The sequence below is a fragment of the Saimiri boliviensis genome, chromosome 8 (assembly GCF_048565385.1).
Source record: "Saimiri boliviensis isolate mSaiBol1 chromosome 8, mSaiBol1.pri, whole genome shotgun sequence".
NCBI lineage: Eukaryota > Metazoa > Chordata > Mammalia > Primates > Cebidae > Saimiri > Saimiri boliviensis.
The window spans coordinates 124,401,596-124,421,040 of NC_133456.1; the positions used below are offsets into that span (position 1 = coordinate 124,401,596).

Sequence of the window (19,445 nt, forward strand, 5' to 3'; positions counted from 1 at the left end):
TGTCTGCATGGAGGCTGAATCACAGTCCTGTCTTGGTTCTAGGCAGCCGGAAAGAGAAAAAAGCGCAAGGAGAAAACACAACCACTTCTAAGACAGAAATTCAGAAGTGTTCATCACCACTTATGCTCACATCCCATTGGGAAGAACTTAGTCACCAGCAAGTAGAAGTCTAGCAGAAAGGGAGGTTTGAAAATGTAGTCTAACCACATGCCCAGGAAGAAGAGGAGAATACATTTTTAGTGAACCACTGCCAGTCTAGTCTCCACCTTACTACATGATACGTTACGTGCATGAAAAATTTCCCTGCTCTTCTTCCTCTATCCAGGACACTCATTCTCTTTAAAATATACTTCATATCTTCTAGGATACATTTTCTAAATAGAAAGACAATCCTCCTCTGCCTTTTAAAATTATAATATAAATTCCACTTTATTAACAGCTTTAAATCAGTCAAATGATATTGATAAATACTGTGTGCTAGTTATTACATGGAGAGCAAGAATTAGGTGATAAGGAAAATAGATACAGTTCCTGCCCCTGATAGAACTCAGAGAGCAGTAGGGGAAACAGATATTATATGTCTACTTAAGTTATTAAATGTACAGTGAATAGTTTTAAATGTAATCTAAATTAAATGTATAAGTTAATTAAAAGTAGAAGCAGAAGTCATGAGAAGTGCTATGAAAGCATAGAACACAGTACTTTGAAAAAATATAAAGAAGGTTCTGTTTTAGGCTGGATGTTTGAGGAAGGCATAGTGAACGTGAATCAACTTATGTTTAAAATTTAGAATTACATCTCACTTGAATCTCTTTTTCTCAACTGAGTCCGAAAGAGTGCAATCAGAATGAGAAGAGTTCTAGAGAGGTGCCATGGGAGGACTTCTCGAAAGATCCCTAGTCTTGAGAAGAGGTGTAAGTACTGGTGGAGTGGAAGATGGGATCAGGGAGGCGGGGTAGCACACATTATAGCAGTTTCCAGATACTGAGCGGCTGTCATACAGAAGAGAGACTGTGTTTGCTTTACTCCCAAGGATAAAACTAGGAACAATCAGAGGGAGCTGAAGAGATGGAGATTTTGTATCAATTAAAAAAACACACCAAACAATAACCTTCCATCAAACAGAGTATCTAAAAGACTATCTCATTAGATAGTGAGTATCTGTCACCAGAGATGGAATGACACTCTGTCAGGCACAATGGGGAAGAAATTCCCAAATAGGATTGGAAGTTTACTAACATAATTGCTTAAATCCTTTACAAGGTTTTTGGGATTTTCCTTCTTTCATGCACAGTATGTCAATTAGTAAGGTAAAAATATTGTAATTTTAGATGTGCAGTCAGAAAACATTGAAAATAAAAATCTTGAAAAATTATCATTAATATATTTAAAAATTGATCTCTTTTGCTAACAATTTGGAAATAACTGTCCAATAGTTTGGAGATACTAAGCGACTGGGGAATGGTCTGTAAGAAGCACATTTAGTCTTTTTTAGGTACTAGATCCTAATCTACTCTGTGCTTTGAAACTGAGACCTGGACAGAATGTGAAGTATGTACAATGTGTTCTCAGGCTGACATTTTTGTTAATGGTGTTTATCTTTATGGTTCCTTTTAGCAACATGGATGATAAATGTGATTGGCAGAAATGTATAATCACAGCCAGAGGATACTATTAAATAAAAAAAACATACAGATGCTTCTCATCTTAAGAGGTTATGCCCTAGTAAACCCATTGTGAGTTGAAAATATCTAAGTCAAAATTGCATTGAATATACTAACCAACCCATCAAACATCACAGCTTAGCCTAGCCAAGCAGAAACATGCTCAGAACATTTAGATTAACTTCTAGTTGGGAAAAATCATTTAACACAAAGCTTATTTTATAATAAAACATTGAATACCTCATATAATTAACTAATACTATACTGAAAGTAAAAAACAAAATGGTTATATGGGTACCATCATAAAGTTGAAAAACCATGTTGAACCATTGTAAGTCAGGTACTGTCTGTATACGTAGATAGATATGTGAAAACAGTTAATGAGGCAAAATCTGTTTGTAGTGGCAGTGGGTGGGTGCTTCTATGTAAAGTATATTTTCATAGGCAGTTTTTGCTAAGTATAATAAATTACTTTTCAGAACATAGGTACTCTACTCTCTTCCCTCCACTGACTTTCCCACCTTACTGATGTTAGGCTTGGTCAAAAGTCTTCCATTAGTCGATGGAATATAGTGGAAGTGACAGCATGCCTGATCAAAGTCGAGGTTTAAGGGATTTTACGGTTCTGTTTTCCTGTTTGTGCTCCTACCACCTGCCATTCCCAAGGCCATCATTGAACATTTAGCCTGAGTTCTAGAATGGGAAGCACACTTGAACCCAACCTTCAGCCTAGAGCCACACTCAGCCAACTTAGCCAAATGCATTGGAACCAGAGGTTGGAAGTGAAAAATAAATATTTATTATTGTAAGCCCACTGAGATGTGGCATTCTTCCACCAAAACATGACTAATAAAACATTTCCCAAAATTTAGTAGTTATCTTTCCTATATTTGTTCAAAAAGAGAACTCGCTCAAGTTGTTAATTCATCCTTAAATCATTTTCACTTATGACCTATAAAATATTAGTCTCTCTGCTGAACACCTTCTGTTTGCCCCTCCGATGCACTCTCCATTCTTTTCCACCTTGTTCTGTGCCTTAGGAGGCTTAAAGTAGGATTGTCAATGGGGAGCACTGTGAGGAACTCAGAAGAGAGGAGAGTCTGGCTGGATATTTTACTTTTGGGCTCTTTCCCTGTTGGGTCACTGCAAGCTGGATGCATCCTGGGGCCAAAGGACTCAGTGTCAGTCAGGCAGCCCTCTCTTTTAGTAACAGCTCACTCCCTCTGTTCACTCACATCTTGTGGTAAATAAGCCCTGAGGTCACTAGCTCCAAGGCACTATCATTTCTTTATGGTTTCTTTATACCCTACTCACACCTTAATAAATAGCCCCTTTTAAACTTTTTTTCAGTTATTCAATTTGAGCATGTCATCTGTATCCTATTGTGACCTTGACTGATACACATTCCCTGGTTTAAATTATACAAAAAGTATTTTTAAGTGGCGGAGTTTCAATTTAATCTGGTATTCTGACCAAAGCACTTGATATAAAAAGAAAACTTACGCATGTATGAAAAATGTACATAGTTCCCAAACTTATTTCCCCTCCCCCCAGTGGCTCATTTTGTAGGCTCATATTTAGGTTTGTGAGATCTTTTTCAGAACACTGTTTTCTTTTTTTTAGAGACAGGGTCTTGCTCTGTTACACAGTTTGGCATGCAGTGGTATGATCATGGTTCACTGCAGCCTGGAACTCCTGGGCTCAAGTGATCCTCTTGCCTCAGTCTCCCAAGTAGCTGGGACTATAGGTGTGGGGCACCCTGCCTGGCTACTTTTTATTAATTGTTTTTTTTTTGCAGAGACAGGGCCTCTATGTTGCCCAGGCCAGTCTTGAACTCCTGGCCACAAGCAACGCTGCCCCATCGGCCTCTCAAAGTATTGGGATTACAGATGTTGGCCACTGCACCAGGTCAGGACACTGTTTTCTGTTAGGAACCTTGATATTACTTCCAGCTCCAAAATCTTATGCTAATTAAGTTAAGAAACTCTCGAAATTTTTTCCCAAAAATTTTGTCCATAAATACTAGATTTGCTTTGTTTTTAATTTTCTTGTCAGGATTCAGTATAGTTAGAAAGAAAAGTGAAAATAAGGTAGAAAGGGTAAGAATATTTTTCCTTAATTTGCCAAACTTTCATTATAATAAACCTCTTATTTTCCAATATTAGACAATCAATTATTGCTCTCTGCTGCTTATCAACTGTGAACACTTAGGCAACATATTTGTCCTTTTTAGTACCTAAAATTTTTCATTTTCCCAAAATCAGGATTAGCATATCTACTTTCAGGTTTATTATGATAATTTAATAGGATAATCTACGTAAAAGGACCTCACACAGTGATGAGGCTGTGTTGGAACTAAATGCCTACTTACTTTATTTTTTCTTACTTTATTATGTACTTAAAAATATTCTATTTAACATTTTTTATATTTTTATTTTTCAGGTTTATTCAATGCTTCTGCAAATGTTTTTCAGAAAGTGGTTACTGGTGAACTTAACTTTTTCATTACCTTAAACATTTTTAAAAATCATGGTAAAATATGAAAACACAAAATTTACTATCTTAACTATATGTGTACAGTTCAATATTAGTATACTTACAGTGTTGTGCAATTCCTAGAACTTTCTCATCTTGCAAAACTGAAGCTCTATACCCATTAAATAAGTCCTCATTCCTCCCTACCCCCAGCCTCTGACAACGACCATTTTACTTTCTGTTTCTATGAAATTGATTACTCTAAATCTTTATATAAGCAGAAGCATATAGTGTTGGTCTTTTTGTGAGTGGCTTATTTCACTTAGCGTAATGTCCTCAAGATTCATCCATGTTGCGGCATGTGTCAGAATTGCCTTTGGTGAACTTAGTTTTAGAAATAAACTTTCTATGATGTGCTTGCTAAAATTTCCAGATTTCCTTTAATAATATATTTCTCCACATATTGATAGATAATCATGCCCCCAATACCATATACTATTATTGTGAAACTGTAAAAAGTGAGTGTCTAGAAGCAGCCTCTAGTCATTAATACTCTGCTTGTTATGAATATCCCACTTTGTTTTGTGTATGTACATGGGGGAATATTTATTACTCTGAATCAGCCAGTGTTCTTCTCCATAGGCTATTCTCCGTTAACACTCTTGTTCAGAATTGTAGTAAGAAGTTTAATGAACAGAAAGGAATGCTGTAAAAAGCATATTTCAAACATTGTTTAGGCTATTGATTCTGAGAATTCATGAGCAACTTTAATTTAAAATGCTCATTTTTCTCACTCAATGCCTCCTGTTACTAGATTCCTTTCTGGGCTCCACTTCAAGCCTTGCTTTCTGTATTCTTTCTCTCTGTTTGGAACGTAGAGCCTCCCAGAGTTCCTGGAACTCTTCCGAATGTAGTGATTTGGGTCTCCTCCAAGACCTTCACTGAATTCAGATGCACTGCTAACTTTCCCAGAGCTGGCCCCGTGAAATCAAGCAGAAGGCAGTCTTGGTGGTTAGTAGAAAATACTCTTTTAGATTCAACATAGTATAACTACTTTTCACTCTTTCGTGGCTGTTGAACCTACTTCTTTTCTCCCTTTGCTTCATGGGGAAATGACCTTGCATTTAGGGTGGAGCATGGAGCGAGGTGAGTTGGAGAGGATTCTAGGAAGAGGGAAGATAACAAGGTGGGAGGAGTGTGATCCAGCTGCGGAGAAATCCCTAAATGTTGTCCAATGGGGTCAGCATTTCTTGTAGAAATATACTCAGTGTCTATTACCACAGTTTCCTTGAATCATGTTCAACAGTTAAAAAAAAATTGATTTATTTAAAAAATTAAATTATTACTATCTTAGTCTGTTTTGTGCTGCTATAACCACAGAACAGGTTATTTATAATGAACAGAAATTTATGTGATCACAATTCTGATAGCTGGGAAGTTCAAGTGCATGGCACCAGCATCCTGTGAGGGCCTTCATGCTGCCTTATCCCATAGCGATAGGAGGAAGGGGAGGAGAGTACAAGGAAGGAGCAAGAGAGGGGTAAATCCAGTCTCATGATAATGAAACCACTCCTGCGATAATGACATTAATGTATTCATGAGGGCAGATCCCTCATTATGTAAACACTCTGAAAGGCCCCATTAAATTTTCAACACATGAACACTGGGGGCCATATTTAAATCATAGCAATGACTTTTAAGGCTGGCTCTCTACTATTATTTCAACTTTTTATTTTCTTTTAATTCATTTGCCTTTTAGGCTTGCCACAAGATATATTTTCCTCATCTGGAATAATTTCCCCAAGTTCTCCTTGTACTATCACATAGCCTTCACGTTCTTTAACAGTCAGCTATTAATGAATGATTAGATGCAGATGAAAAGTCAGCTGTAACTCACTTAACTTCAGGGGTCTTTCCCTGATTAAAAGGCTCTACTACTGTACAAAGTGATTTCCTATTTACAATGCAAGGAGGTGAGTTTTAATTCATACAAGAGATAGATTCACGAAATACTGAGTAATTATGAATATTTATGTAGAAGTCTTTGCATGGGCCTATGATTTCATTTCTCTTAAGTATATACCTAGAAGTAAAATGGCTGGATTACATGATATGCATGTATAACTTTTTAGGAAACTGCCCCAAGCCGATTATATCATTTTACTTCTCCACTGGAGGGATATTAATGTTTGTTATTCTGCATCTACATCAACACTTGGTATAGTTGCTCTTTTTAGTTTTTGATATCACAAGCATAGTGGTATCTCATTGTGATTTTAATTTGCATTTTCTCAATGACTGATGACATTGAGCAAGTGCTCCACTTGCCATCAGCATATCTTCTTTGCTAAGGTGTATGTTAAAATCTTTTGCTCATTTTTTATGGATTGCCTATTTTTTATTATTAAATTTTGAGAGTTTTTATATATTCTGTAAGCAGATTTCTTATTAGACATGTGATTTGCACATATTTTCTCTGAGTCTAAATTCTGATGATGTCCAACTTGTCTTTTTTTATTTTATGAATTATGGCAATGCTGTGATGTCTATGAAATTCTTTGCCTAACCCAGGGTTACAGATAGAATTTTTCCCATGTTTGGCCTAGAAATTTATAGTTCTTGTTCCTACATTTAGTTCTTTGATCTACTTAGAGTTATTTTTATATGATAGAGGTATAAATCAAAGCTCATTTTCTTGCCTATGAATATTTAATTTTTATAGCACAGTTTGTTTAAAACACTGCCCTTTCTCCACTGAGTTGCTTTTGCAACTTTGTTGAAAATCAATTGATCCTTTATATATGGGTTTACTTTTAGACTATTCTGTTCTCTTGATCTATTTGCCTATTTTAAAAATCAATACCACACTGTCATAATTACTATAGCTTTATAGTAAGTCTTGAAGTCAGGTATTGAAAGTTCTCTCTCTTTCAAATTGGTCTCCTACTTCAAAATTTTTGCTGGCTATTCCAAGTTTTTGTATTTTCATATAATTTTGGCATTGGCTTGTTGATTTTTACAAAAGATCCCACTGGAATTTTTGATTGACATTACATTGAACTAATAAGTAAATTTTCAGATGACCTATTAGTCAATTTTAGCCTAAGATTTTAGTTATGGAGATCTTACTTATGGAGATCTTAGCCATATTTAACATCTCATCTATGAGCATAGTATATCTCTCCATTTATTTAGATCATCTTTAGTTTGTCTCAGCAATGGTTTGTAGTTTTTAATATACAGATCTTGCATATGTCTTGTCAGATTTATCACCAAATATTTCATATCTGTGATGTTATTGTAAATGGTATTTTAAAAATTAAGTGCAGATTTTTCATCAATGTCTTTTAATAGGTTAAGAAAGTCCCATTCTACTCCTAGCTTTCCGAGAGTTTTTTTAAGAATTGGAAATGGATGATGGATTTTGTCAAATTCCTTTTGTACATTAATTGATATTGTGATACGGCTTTTCTTTTCTCTCTTTAAAAAAATATGGTAAACCACATTTATTTATTTATTTATTTTCCTTTTTTTTACAAATATGGAACACTTCACCAAATGTTAAATCAACTTTGCATTCCTGGGATAAACCCCACTCGTGCTGTATTGTTGAATTTTATTTGCTAAATTTTTGTTTAGTTTTTTTTGCACATATATTCATGACAGATATTTTTCTGTGAATTTCTTTTTCTTTCTTTCTTTCTTTTTTTTAATATGGAGTTTTCCTCTTGTTGCCCAAGCTGGAGTGCAATGGCGTGATCTCAGCTCACTGCAACCTCCGCCTTCCGAGTTCAAGCAATTCTGCTGCCTCAGCCTCCTGAGTAGCTGAGATTACAGGCATGTGCCACTATGCCTGGCTACTTTTGTATTTTTAGTAGAGATGGGGTTTTCCCATGTTGATCAGGCTGGTCTCAAACTCTTGGCCTCAGGTGATCTGCCCACCTCAGCCTCCCAAAGTGCTGGAATTACATGTGTGAGCCAATATGCCTGGCTGAATTTCTTTTATTATAATGTCTTTATCTGGTTTTAGTAAAAGAGCAATGCTGGCTGAAAAAAATGAGTTAGGATATATTTTCTCCAAAATTGTCTAGGTGAGTTTTGTTTTTTTTTCCTTGAGGAATTTATTTTTCAGAGTTCTGGAGCCTGAAACGTTCAAGATTAAGGCAAATTTAGTGTCTGGTGAGGGCCTGCTTTGGCTTCTAGTTGTTTCCTTAGGGGTGAAGCAGCTCTCACTCTCTGGGTCCTCTTTTAAAGGTCACTAATTCCACTCATTGGGGCACTGTCCTCACGATCTAATCATCTCTTAAAGGTCCTGCCTCCTAATAGCTTCACATTGGTGATCAGGTTTCAGCATATCAGTTATTGGGGGGATAAAAACATCCTGGCCATAACATTATCTAATCTGTCTGTTTCTGCTTTTTTTTTTTTTTTTTTTTTTTAGAGGAGTTTCGCTCTCGTTACCCAGGCTGGAGTGCAATGGCGCGATCTCGGCTCACCGCAACCTCCGCCTCCTGGGCTCAGGCAATTCTCCTGCCTCAGCCTCCTGAGTAGCTGGGATTACAGGCACGCGCCACCATGCCCAGCTAATTTTTTGTATTTTTAGTAGAGACGGGGTTTCGCCATGTTGACCAGGATGGTCTCGATCTCTTGACCTCGTGATCCGCCCGCCTCGGCCTCCCAAAGTGCTGGGATTACAGGCGTGAGCCACCGCTATTTCTGTTTTTTAACAGATGTGTTTAGACAATTTATATTTAGTGCGATTATCCACCATCTTGTTATTTTTTGTTTGTTTGTTTGCTCTTCTATTCCTCTTTTTGTACTATCTTTTATTTATTTATTTACTTATTTGCGATGAGGCCGTGCTCTGTCACCCAGGCTTGAGTGCAGTGGCATGATCTCAGTTCACTGCAGCCTCCACCTATAGGGTTTGAATGATTCTCCTGCCTCAGCCTGCTGAGTGGCTGGAATTAAAGGCACTGGGCACTATGCCAGGCTAATTTTGTATTTTTAGTAGAGATGAGGTTTTGCCACATTGACCAGGCTGGTCTCAAACTCCTAACCTAGGTGATTCACCTGCCTTGGCCTCCCAAAGTGCTGGGATTACAGGCGTGAGCCACCATGCCTGGCCAAGACTGAGTTTTTTAATGACCCATTTTATATTCCCTGTTGACTTATTTGCTATAACTCTGCTGTAATATTTTAGTCATTGCTTTAGCATTTATAGAGTATCTATTTAACTTAACACAGTCTACTCTCCCATTACATAATACCACTGCATGAATAGTAAAAATCCTTAAAACAGTATCAGTCCATTACTCCCCTCTTGGTCTTTGTGTTATTGTCATGCATTTTACTCTACATATGTTTCAAGCCCCCCATACATTATTATTTGTGCTTTAAACAGTTGATTATGTTTGAAATGATTTATAGAGTATAAAAATGTCTTCAAAAGTTCCTATGTAGTTACCATTCCGGTGCTCTTCATTCCTTTGTGTAGACTTAGATTTCCAGCTGGTATTATTTTCCTTTTGCTTTAGGGATTTCTTTTAACATTTGTTGCAGAGCTGGTGTGATGAGGTAAATTCTTTCAGTTCTCAGAACAAAATAGTTGTTTCTTTTTGAAAAGTAATTTCACTGAGAAGATGTTGTACCTTCTTACTGAGTGAAAATCCTAGGTTGACAGTTTTTCTTTTCAGTACTTTAAAGACGTTGGTTTTCTGTTTCCTGGCTGGCCTTGTTTTTGACAAAAAGTCTTCCATTATTCTTATTTTTGTTACTGTCAGTAATATATTATTTCTGGTTGCTTTCAGAGTTTTCTCTTTTTGTCCTGGTAGTAGCCAATTCAGTTATGACCTATATTGGTATAGTTTTCCTTCTATTTCTTGTGCTTCTTGCATCTTTGGATTTGATAGTTTTTACCAAATGTGGACGGTTTTTTGGCCATTATTTCTTCAGATTCTTCCTCTTCTCTCAAACTGTATTGGGGATGCCAATACCATAAATGTTAGGCCTTTTGAAATTGTTCCACAGTTCAGTGATGCTCTGCTAGTTTTTTTTCTCTTTTTATTTTTTTGAGATGGCATCTTGCTCTGTTGCGCAAGCTGGAGAGCAGAGGCATGATCTTACTTCACTGCAGTCTCCCCTTTCCACATGCAAGCAATTTTCCTGCCTCAGCCTCCCAAGTAACTGGGATTACAGGTATGTGCCACAATGCCTGGCTTAGTTTTGGTATTTTTAGTACAGATGGTTTTACCACGTTGGCCAGGCTGGTCTTGAACTCCTGACTTCAAGTGACCCACCTGCCTCAGCCTCCTAAAGTGCTGGGATTACAGGCGTGAGCTACTGTACCCAGCCTTTTTTTTTTTCTATTTTATGTTGGATGGTTTTTATTGCTAAGTCTTCAAGTTCACTAATCTGTTATCTTACAAAGTGTAATCTATCATAAATGTATCAGTGTGTTTTTCATCACATATTATAGATTTTATCTTTAAAATTTTAATGTAGCTCTTCTTATGTCTTCCATGTCTTTATGTAACAAATTCAGCCTTTTCTCTAGCTTCTTGGACATATGGGAAACAGCTATGATAACTATTTAATGTCTATATACTAATTCTATCATCTATATTTGCTCTGAGTTAACTTCAATTGATTTATTTCCTCATATTTTTCATTTTCTTTGCCTGTCTGGGTAATTTTTGATTGGAGTCCACACAATTGTGAATTTTTTCATGTTGGGTGTTGGATATTTTATATTCCTATAAATATATATTTTATGAGACGGAATTTTGCTCTTGTTGGGATCACAGACGTGTGCCACAACACCTGGCTAATTTTCTATTTTTAGTAGAGACGGGGTTTCACCATGTTGCCTAGGCTAGTCTGGAACTCCCAGCTTCAGGTGATCTGCCCACGTTGGCCTCCCAAAGTGCTGGGATTACAGGCATGAACCACCGCACCCAGCCTCCTATAAATATTCCACTCTGGCAAAATTCCTAATCCTGTGTGAGCTATGGGATTGTTTGCTGAAATCATTTTGTATGGTTCTGTATTTGACCTCAAGTCATTTCCTGACACCCATATATACTTACGCTACATATTCAGTTGGTTGCTCAAGGGAGACTTTCTGTAGGTCTCTAGTATTATTTCCTCCAAAGCAGTCTCATCTCTGGTACTCTGCCTGGCAAATTCTAGCCACTTTGGCATTCTTGGATACCTAGTTCATCTTCTTATCTCTGGGAGACTAATGGGGTCCCCCTCCTTGCCTGTCCTCCTCCTTGCATGCAATCTGAAAACATTCTCCAGGAAGTATGCTAGGCAATTCATAGGGCTTATCTTATTTATTTCCTGTCTCTGGGATCATTGTCTTTTGTTGTCTGATGTTCAATGCCTTGAGAACTGGTGTTTGATTTGTTTTCTCTAGTATCTTAACTTTTTTCAGAAAAGATGATAAATCTGGTCCTGTTATACCATCTTGGTCATAATCAGAAGTCTCCAAAAGTCTAAAAGATTTATCATCGAGACTGTTTTTTTAAATCTTATTTTTATTTTTAGTTTTTTTAGAGTCAGTTCATCACTTTTACCCAGGCTGGAGGACAATAGCAGAATAATAGCTTACTGCAGCCCCCAATTCCTTGGCTCAAGGAATCCTCCAATCTCAGCCTTCTGAGTAGCTGGGACTACAGGTGTACACCACCACATCCAGCTAATTTTTTTATTATTTTTGTAAAGATAGGGCCTTGCTATGTTGTCCAGGCTGGTCTTGAACTCCTGGCCTCAAGTGATCCTTCTGCCTCAGCTTTCCAAAGTGCCGGGATTACGGGCATGAGCAACTGCACCTGGCCCTTTGAGACTATTTTACAGATCTATCACTCATTAACAAATCTTCATTTTTTGGGTAATTCTTGTAGTCAGTTATATTATTAATTGATTAATTAATTCATTCAATATTTATGTATTCCTACCATGTTCCAGACATGGAGCCAAGAACTGGGAATTCAAGCATGATCCCTGACCTTGAGGTACTCACATACTATAAGAAGATATAGACACATTAATAAATAATCACAATGCAGTATGTTTAGTAGCAGAACATATAAATGTACAAAGCAAAATAACAGATCACAATGTGGGGAGGTAATCAGTTTTACTTGATGAGAGGAGAAAGGAGGAGATGACACATGTTGGGTTTTAAACCATTTGTATTTAGGACCATAGAAATGGAAGTTGGCCAGACAGACTGGCATGTATATGAAAGAGCTATGAAACAACATGGTTTAAGACCTGCATATGTTTAGAATGGTTAAAATATAAGCTTTGAGGCAGAGACCTTAGAAGTTAAGGGCAAATTTATTTACAGATAGATACTGAAGGTCTCTTTTTGCCATGCAACACTTTTAAGTTTGACCACCTTGGCAACAGAGAGACGATGATTGCTTAAATCAGGGAAAGTAATGTGATCTGATTTGCATTTCAGAAAAACCACCCTGGAGGAAATATGTAGGATGAATGGAGAGAGAGAGTGTATGTGTGTATGTGTGTACTGGGGAGGCAAAATGCAGACTAGTAAAACAAATTTGATGGCTTTTTAACGTAAAGGATGTCATATATAGTGCTAGTCTGAACTAAACCAATCACAGTTGGTTTGAAGAAAAAGAATGAAATACAGTATGAAAAGGAGTTGGTAGAGATTAGAGGTAGAAGCTGAGGAAATGGAAGGATTCAAGTATACTTCCTGGGGTTTGACCTGATTGACTAGACAGATTAAGCAGAAAGAAGAGCAGATGAGAACTGCTAAATTAGAGGTGGGGGAACCTAGATGAAGATCCCCATGAAGCAATTGTCCATTTGGTCTGTAATGTGTGATACATGGCTAAGATAGCGAAAAAATTTGAAGAGTATATATATCTGATGCGTGTATTAGATACATATTTATTTTTTGGAGAGGCAGTCTCTATGTTGCCCAGGCTGTTCTCAAACTCCTGGCCTCAAGTTAGCCTCCCAACCTCAGTCTCCCAAAGCACTAGGATTATAGGTCCCCATACCCAACTAAATTTGAGACTATGAGAGTTTAGTTAAAGCTGTGGGAAATACAAAAATGAGATAATACCAAGGAGAAAAATTGAGTGAGAAGAGGGTAGAAGAGAGAATGCTATAAACTTCATTAGTATTTAAAGTGTGGGATGAGGAAATGGGGGCAAATAAAGGAGGAGTAGAATAAATATGAGAAAAAATATCTTAGAGGGAGGGAGAGAAGAAAACATGTCTTAGCAAGGAAGAAGAGGGCTTTAGAGGGAAAGAGTGATCAATAGAAAGTTTAAGTATGGTTAGGAATAAAAATCATTCATTGGATTTTGTGAGTTGGACGTAATTGGCTACCATGGTAAGAGTTTGAGTGGTGTTATAGAGGTAGAGATTAGATTATAGTGAGTTTAAAGAAAGTGGAATGTGAGGAAGTAAAGATGGTAAATGCAGATTACTCCTCGAATTTTTTTTTTTTCTGAGACGGAGTTTCACTCTTGTTACCCAGGCTGGAGTGCAATGGTGTGATCTTGGCTCACGGCAACCTCTACCTCCTGGGTTCAGGCAATTCTCCTGCCTCAGCCTCCTGAGTAGCTGGGATTACAGGCACGCGCCACCATGCCCAGCTAATGTTTTGTATTCTTAGTAGAGACGGGGTTTCGCCATGTTGACCAGGATGGTCTCAATCTCTTGACCGTGTGATCCACCCGCCTCGGCCTCCCAAAGTGCTGGGATTATAGGCGTGAACCACTGCGCCTGGCCTTATTCCTTGAATTCTAAAATAAGAGACACAAACTATTAATGAATAGAAAACTGAAATTGGCAAGGAAGGAGATGTTCGGGTAAGAAATTCCTAAAGAGATAGAGTAATTTAATGGGTAAATTATGACTGTCTGGACTGTAGAGTCAGAAACAACAGTGTGGCATTATTGCTATGCTTCTGACTGATAATATAATATAACCTTAGGCAAGTTATAAAACCTCACCACAGCTCAGTTTTCTAATTGGTAAGATGGAGATAATAATATGTATTGTACAATCAGATGGATTCGGGTTAGTGGAGCCATGAAGCTCATACATTTTGGGGGCCTTTTAAAGAAAAGGAATGCAAAAGTATGAATATAAAAGTAGATACAGTGAGCTGGAAATGGCTTGTACAATTGCATGCCCTGGAGTTTAAAATCATTAGCCTCAGAGTAAATCTGTTACTTCTCATAAAATTTTATCTCAGAGAATTAAATCCTATAATGAAGCAGAACATATCCTAATGGCTTGGCATATAGAAAAGATGCAGTAAATGTTGTTGTAATTATTATTTGAACCTGTTTGTAGATAGTTGTGTAGCATCCGTTGATAGGCAAAGAATAAAGAAACAGGAGAGAGGAATCATTGATGGGGAGAGACACATGTGCAAATGGATGGTGGAACAAGGAGACAGGGTAAGAGCATATGTCTTCAGAGAGTAGAAAGGCTTATATTAGTTTGAAGAAAAGGAGGTTATGGGTATGTGCAAATAAAGTTTTTAGGTGTATGGGAGCCCTGAGTTCAAGAAATTCATGATTAATTGCTCTGGTTTAATCTGTAGGTTACAGCAGGGGTCCCTAACCCCCAGACCACAACCGGTACTTTACAGACCTGTACTCCTTTATTTGTTCCCATTTCCTCATCCCACACTTTAAATATTAATGAAGTTTATAGCATTCTTTCTTCTACGCTTTTCTCATTCAGTTTATTTCCTTGGGGTTATCTCATTTTTTTTGTATTTCTCACAGCTTTAACTAAACTCTCATAGTCTCAAATTTAGCTAGGCATGGGGGCCTATAATCTTAGTGCTCTGAGAGACAGGTTGGGAGGCTAGCTAGCCTCAGGCTGGTCTGTGGCCTGTCAGGAACTGGGCTGTTCAGTAGGAGGTGAGTGGTGAGTGAGTGAAGCTTCATCTGTACTTACAGCTGCTCCGCGAGGCTTGCATTACCTACTGCCTGAGCTCCGCCTCCTGTCAGATCAGTGGTAGCATTAGATTTTCACAGAAGCGTGAACCCTACTGTGAACTGTGCATGTTAGGGATCTAGGTTTTCCTGCTCCTTATGAGAATCTAATGCCTGATGATCTGTCATTGTCTCTCATTACCCCCAGAAGGGACTGGCTAGTTGCAGGAAAACAAGTTCAGGGTTCCCACTGATTCTACATAATGGTGAGTTGTGTAACTATTTCATTTTATATTACAATGCAATAATAGAAGTAAAGTACACAATAAATGTAAGGTGCTTGAATCATCCCAAAACTCCACCCGACCCTGGGACCATGGAGAAATTGTCTTCCACGAAACTGGTCCCTGGTGCCAAAAAGGTTGGTGACTGCTGGGTTAGAGGCAAAATAATCTGTTCAGTGTACTGAAACCTGGGTTGACACATTGTTTTAAAGAGCAACCTGCATTAGTTTCTTATTGCTGCTATAACAAATCACTACAAGTTTAGTGGCATAAAAACAACAGGAATTTACTATCTTATCATTCAGGAGGACAGAAGTTTGAAATGGCTGTGCAGGGCTGCTCGTCTTCTGGAAGCTCTCTCTAGACTCTGTCCCTGTCCCTTTTCAGCTGCCAGAGGCTGCCTGCCTTCATGGCCGTATCACTCTGACATCTCTTTCCATGATCACATTGCCTTCTCTAACTCTGACCCTCCAGCTTCTCTCTTATAAAGACCCATGTGATTATACTGGGCCCACTTGGATAATTCAGGACAATCTCCCTATCTCACAGTACATAGACAATAACGAAGTCCTGCATAAGGCTTCTCAAAGAAGGAAATCATTCCAGATAGCTCTAGAAAATAGTTAAATTTAAAACGATTAACAGAGAGAATCACCTCTATGATTTAAATAAATTAATACGTAGCAAGGTGGGTACAGATACTGGTGGGTGCATAGAAGGTTGGAATTTATTCTTGATTCTTTCCTCCCCCTCTCATTACACATTCACCTAGTCACGAAATCCCACTGAATTCTACCTGCTAAATATCTTTCAAGTCTTTCCCTTCTTTTTGCCCCTATTGCCTGCATTACTGGAATTGCATTCTGGTAGATTTTTCTGCCTCCATTTTTGTACCATTGGAGTTCTTTCTCTGAAATCATCCAACACAATCTTTCAAAAATCTGAGCCTGTTACTGTTAAGGATTGCAGTTGACCTTAGGATAAGTCCTTCCTTTCTTACCAGGACCCTTCCCAAAGAAGACCCAAGCTCCCTCTCCAAACTATTCTGTTGCCATGCAGCCCCTCATACATCATACTCCAACCATACTGATTTTGAACACGATATTCCTTCTGCCTGGGATATTCTCATTTTGGTTCTTTTCCGTTCCTTCCCCAGCACCTGCTCCCCTGTTTCCTTAGTGGCCACCTCTAAGGCAACATTTTGGTTGTAACCTAACCATCTTTTCCGGGAGGCCAAATCCCTTTTCTTAGGTTAGGATTTCTTGTTATTTGACTACACTTTAGATTAGATTGCATTAGATTTTCTTGCTGCTTCCTCTTTCTTGCACCCCATCTTTTCTGAGTTTTAATATTCATCATATTTTATTTAGTCACTTACTTAATTTTCTCTATTTCCAAATAGACTATAAATTTGAAGAGGGTAGTTGGCTATGTTTTCTCTGACCACTATGTCTAAGCGCCTAATAAAATGCCTATTGCTTAGTGACTCTAAATCAATATTTGTTGGATAAACTGTAAAAATGGACATTTTGTAAAATTATAAGAAAGGTTGGCAACATTATCTACTGTTTAACGATTCATAGGGTCATGTATTTTTGTAAATTTTATTTAGTGTATGTAATGGTATTTTTAAGGATTTTTTTCTCTGTATTTTTGTCATATAGGTAATATAGAAATGAATTATTTTTATAATATATTCAAATATATGGAAATACATAGGGTCATACCCAAAGTTTATTTTTACCTCCCACATTATAAATACACACATATGTTAATGTGTATAATTTGAGTCCTTTCTATCTGCATTAATATATATGAAATGGAGATTTTAAAAACAAGTAAAATAATACTTTATGCATTAAGTATGAAACTTACAATGAGTATGTCTTAGTGATTTTCACATAGTGATACACAAAGTTCTATCTTAATCTTAATAGTTGCATATCATTACCTAGTACTTTTGCTATGACAGAATTTATTAAACTAGTCTCTGTATTTACAAACATTGGGATTATTAAAAAATTTTCACTATTACAAACAATGTTATAATGAACATCTTTCTTCAAATATCTTTGTGCCCATATTTTGAAATTTCTATAGGTTAAATTGATACAAAATTGTCACATAAAAGAATATGTAAAATTTTGACTTTAAAAGATACTATTGCCTGGGTGCTGTGGCTCACACCTGTAACCCCAGCACTTTAGGAGGCTGAGGCGGGCGGATAATTTGAGGTCAGGAGTTTGACCCTGGCATGGCCAACATGGTGAAAAGCAAAACTCCGTCCCTACTAAAAGCACAAAAATTAGCTGGACGGGGTGGCATGCGACTGTAATTCCAGCTACTAAGGAGGCTGAGGCATGAGAATTGCTTGAACTCAGATGGCATAGGTTGTAGTGAGTCAAGATCGAGCCACTGCACTCCAGCCTGGTCTACAGAGTGAGATTCTGTCTCAAAAAAAAAAAAAAAAAAAAAAAAAAAAAAGATACTCTTAAATTGCTTTCCAAAAGGGCTTTGCTAATTGGTTCTCTCATGAAGTATGCATAAGTCTTCCTTTCCCCAAATCCTTGCTAATACTGGATATTATCAATAATTTAAATTTTTGCTAGTGGTTCCTTAAGAGGTTGTTGCAAAATAAATAAAATAAAAATTTGTCAGTTTGTTAGGTATAAAGTGATATATGACTCTTATTTTAGTTTGCATTTTTACAATTTTTAGAGAACTTGAACATCTTATGTTTATTCCCTATTTGAATTTCTTCTGTGAATTGTTGATTGCTCATTTTTTTTTTTTACTGACTTGTCTTTTTAGAAGCTCTTTATATATTCTTTGCCAGTTACATATGTTGCAAATATGTCTTCTACTTGTCTTTTAATGTTTTAAAGGATACCATGCAACAAATGGAATTTTAAAAATGTCATGTAATTGGATCATTTCACCTTTTTCTTGATGGTTTTTGAGCTCATAATATTTTTTAGAAGGCATCTTTCTCCCAAGTAATGTTATAAAATATTATATTAATTTTTCTTCTAATACTTTATAGTTAATTAGCATTTTATGTTTTAATCCATTTAGAACTTTTTATGTGCTATGTGGTAGAAATACAATTTAATTTATTCCCCAAATGATAGTTGCACATTCCCTAGCCATTTATTGAATTGTATATTCTTTCATCAGTGATTCCAAATGCTATATTTTAATAACTAAAAAGTCTTATATATACATGGGTCTGTTTTGGGCTTTGTATTCCATTTTCTGATATATTTGTTAATGCCTTTTCCAGATTTCATGCTTTTTAAAAACAGTTTTTACTTTTCATTGATAAAATAAAAATTGTATATACTTATGAGCTGCAATGTGATGTTTTGATACTATATACACTGTGAATAATCAAATAAGGCTACTTAACATATCCATCACCTCAAATATTTATCATTTCTTTGTGGTGAAAATATTTAAAATCCTCTCTATTATCTACCTTGAAGTATACACAAATTATTGTCTTTAATCACCATGCTGTACAATGGAACCCCAGAACTAATTTCTCCTCTCTAACTGAGGCTTATATTCCTGTTGCCTAACGTCTTCCCTTTTCCCACTCACCTTCTCTCCTAGCCTCTGGTAATCACCATTCTACCATCTACTTCTATGAGTTTGATTTATTTAGAGTCCACATTTAGATGAGATCATATAGTATTTCTTTCTCTGTGCCTCACTTATCTCATTTAACATATGTTCTCAGGTTTATCTACCTTTTTGAAAATGACAGAATTTCCTGTTTTTTTTTTCTTTTTTTTTTTAAAGCTGAATAGCATCCTGCTGTATATAGGTTTTATATAATTACATTAAAAATCCATGTATTTATTGATGATCACTTAAGTTGTTTCCATGTCTTGGCTATTGTGAATAATGCTGCAATGAACATGGGAGTGTAGATATCTCTTTGACATGCAAATTTCAATTCCTTTGGGTAAATATCCAGAAGTGAGAGTGATGGATATATGGTAATTATATTTTTAGCTTTTTGAAGAACCTCCTTACTGTTTTAGAAAATAACTATACAAATTTAAAGGTGTTAA

The 19,445-nt window shown here is 36.7% G+C and overlaps 1 protein-coding gene across 1 annotated transcript in view; it reads left to right on the plus strand.

Annotated features, from left to right (window-relative positions):
* Nucleotides 1-5,082: 5,082 nt before the first annotated feature.
* CCDC7 (coiled-coil domain containing 7) overlaps nucleotides 5,083-19,445 on the plus strand; it is a 107,452-nt gene continuing 93,089 nt past the window's right edge. Inside the window, exon 1 of the mRNA XM_010349050.3 lies at nucleotides 5,083-5,150. The gene's annotated coding sequence lies outside the window, so the exon portion shown is untranslated. The remainder of the gene's footprint in view (nucleotides 5,151-19,445) is intronic.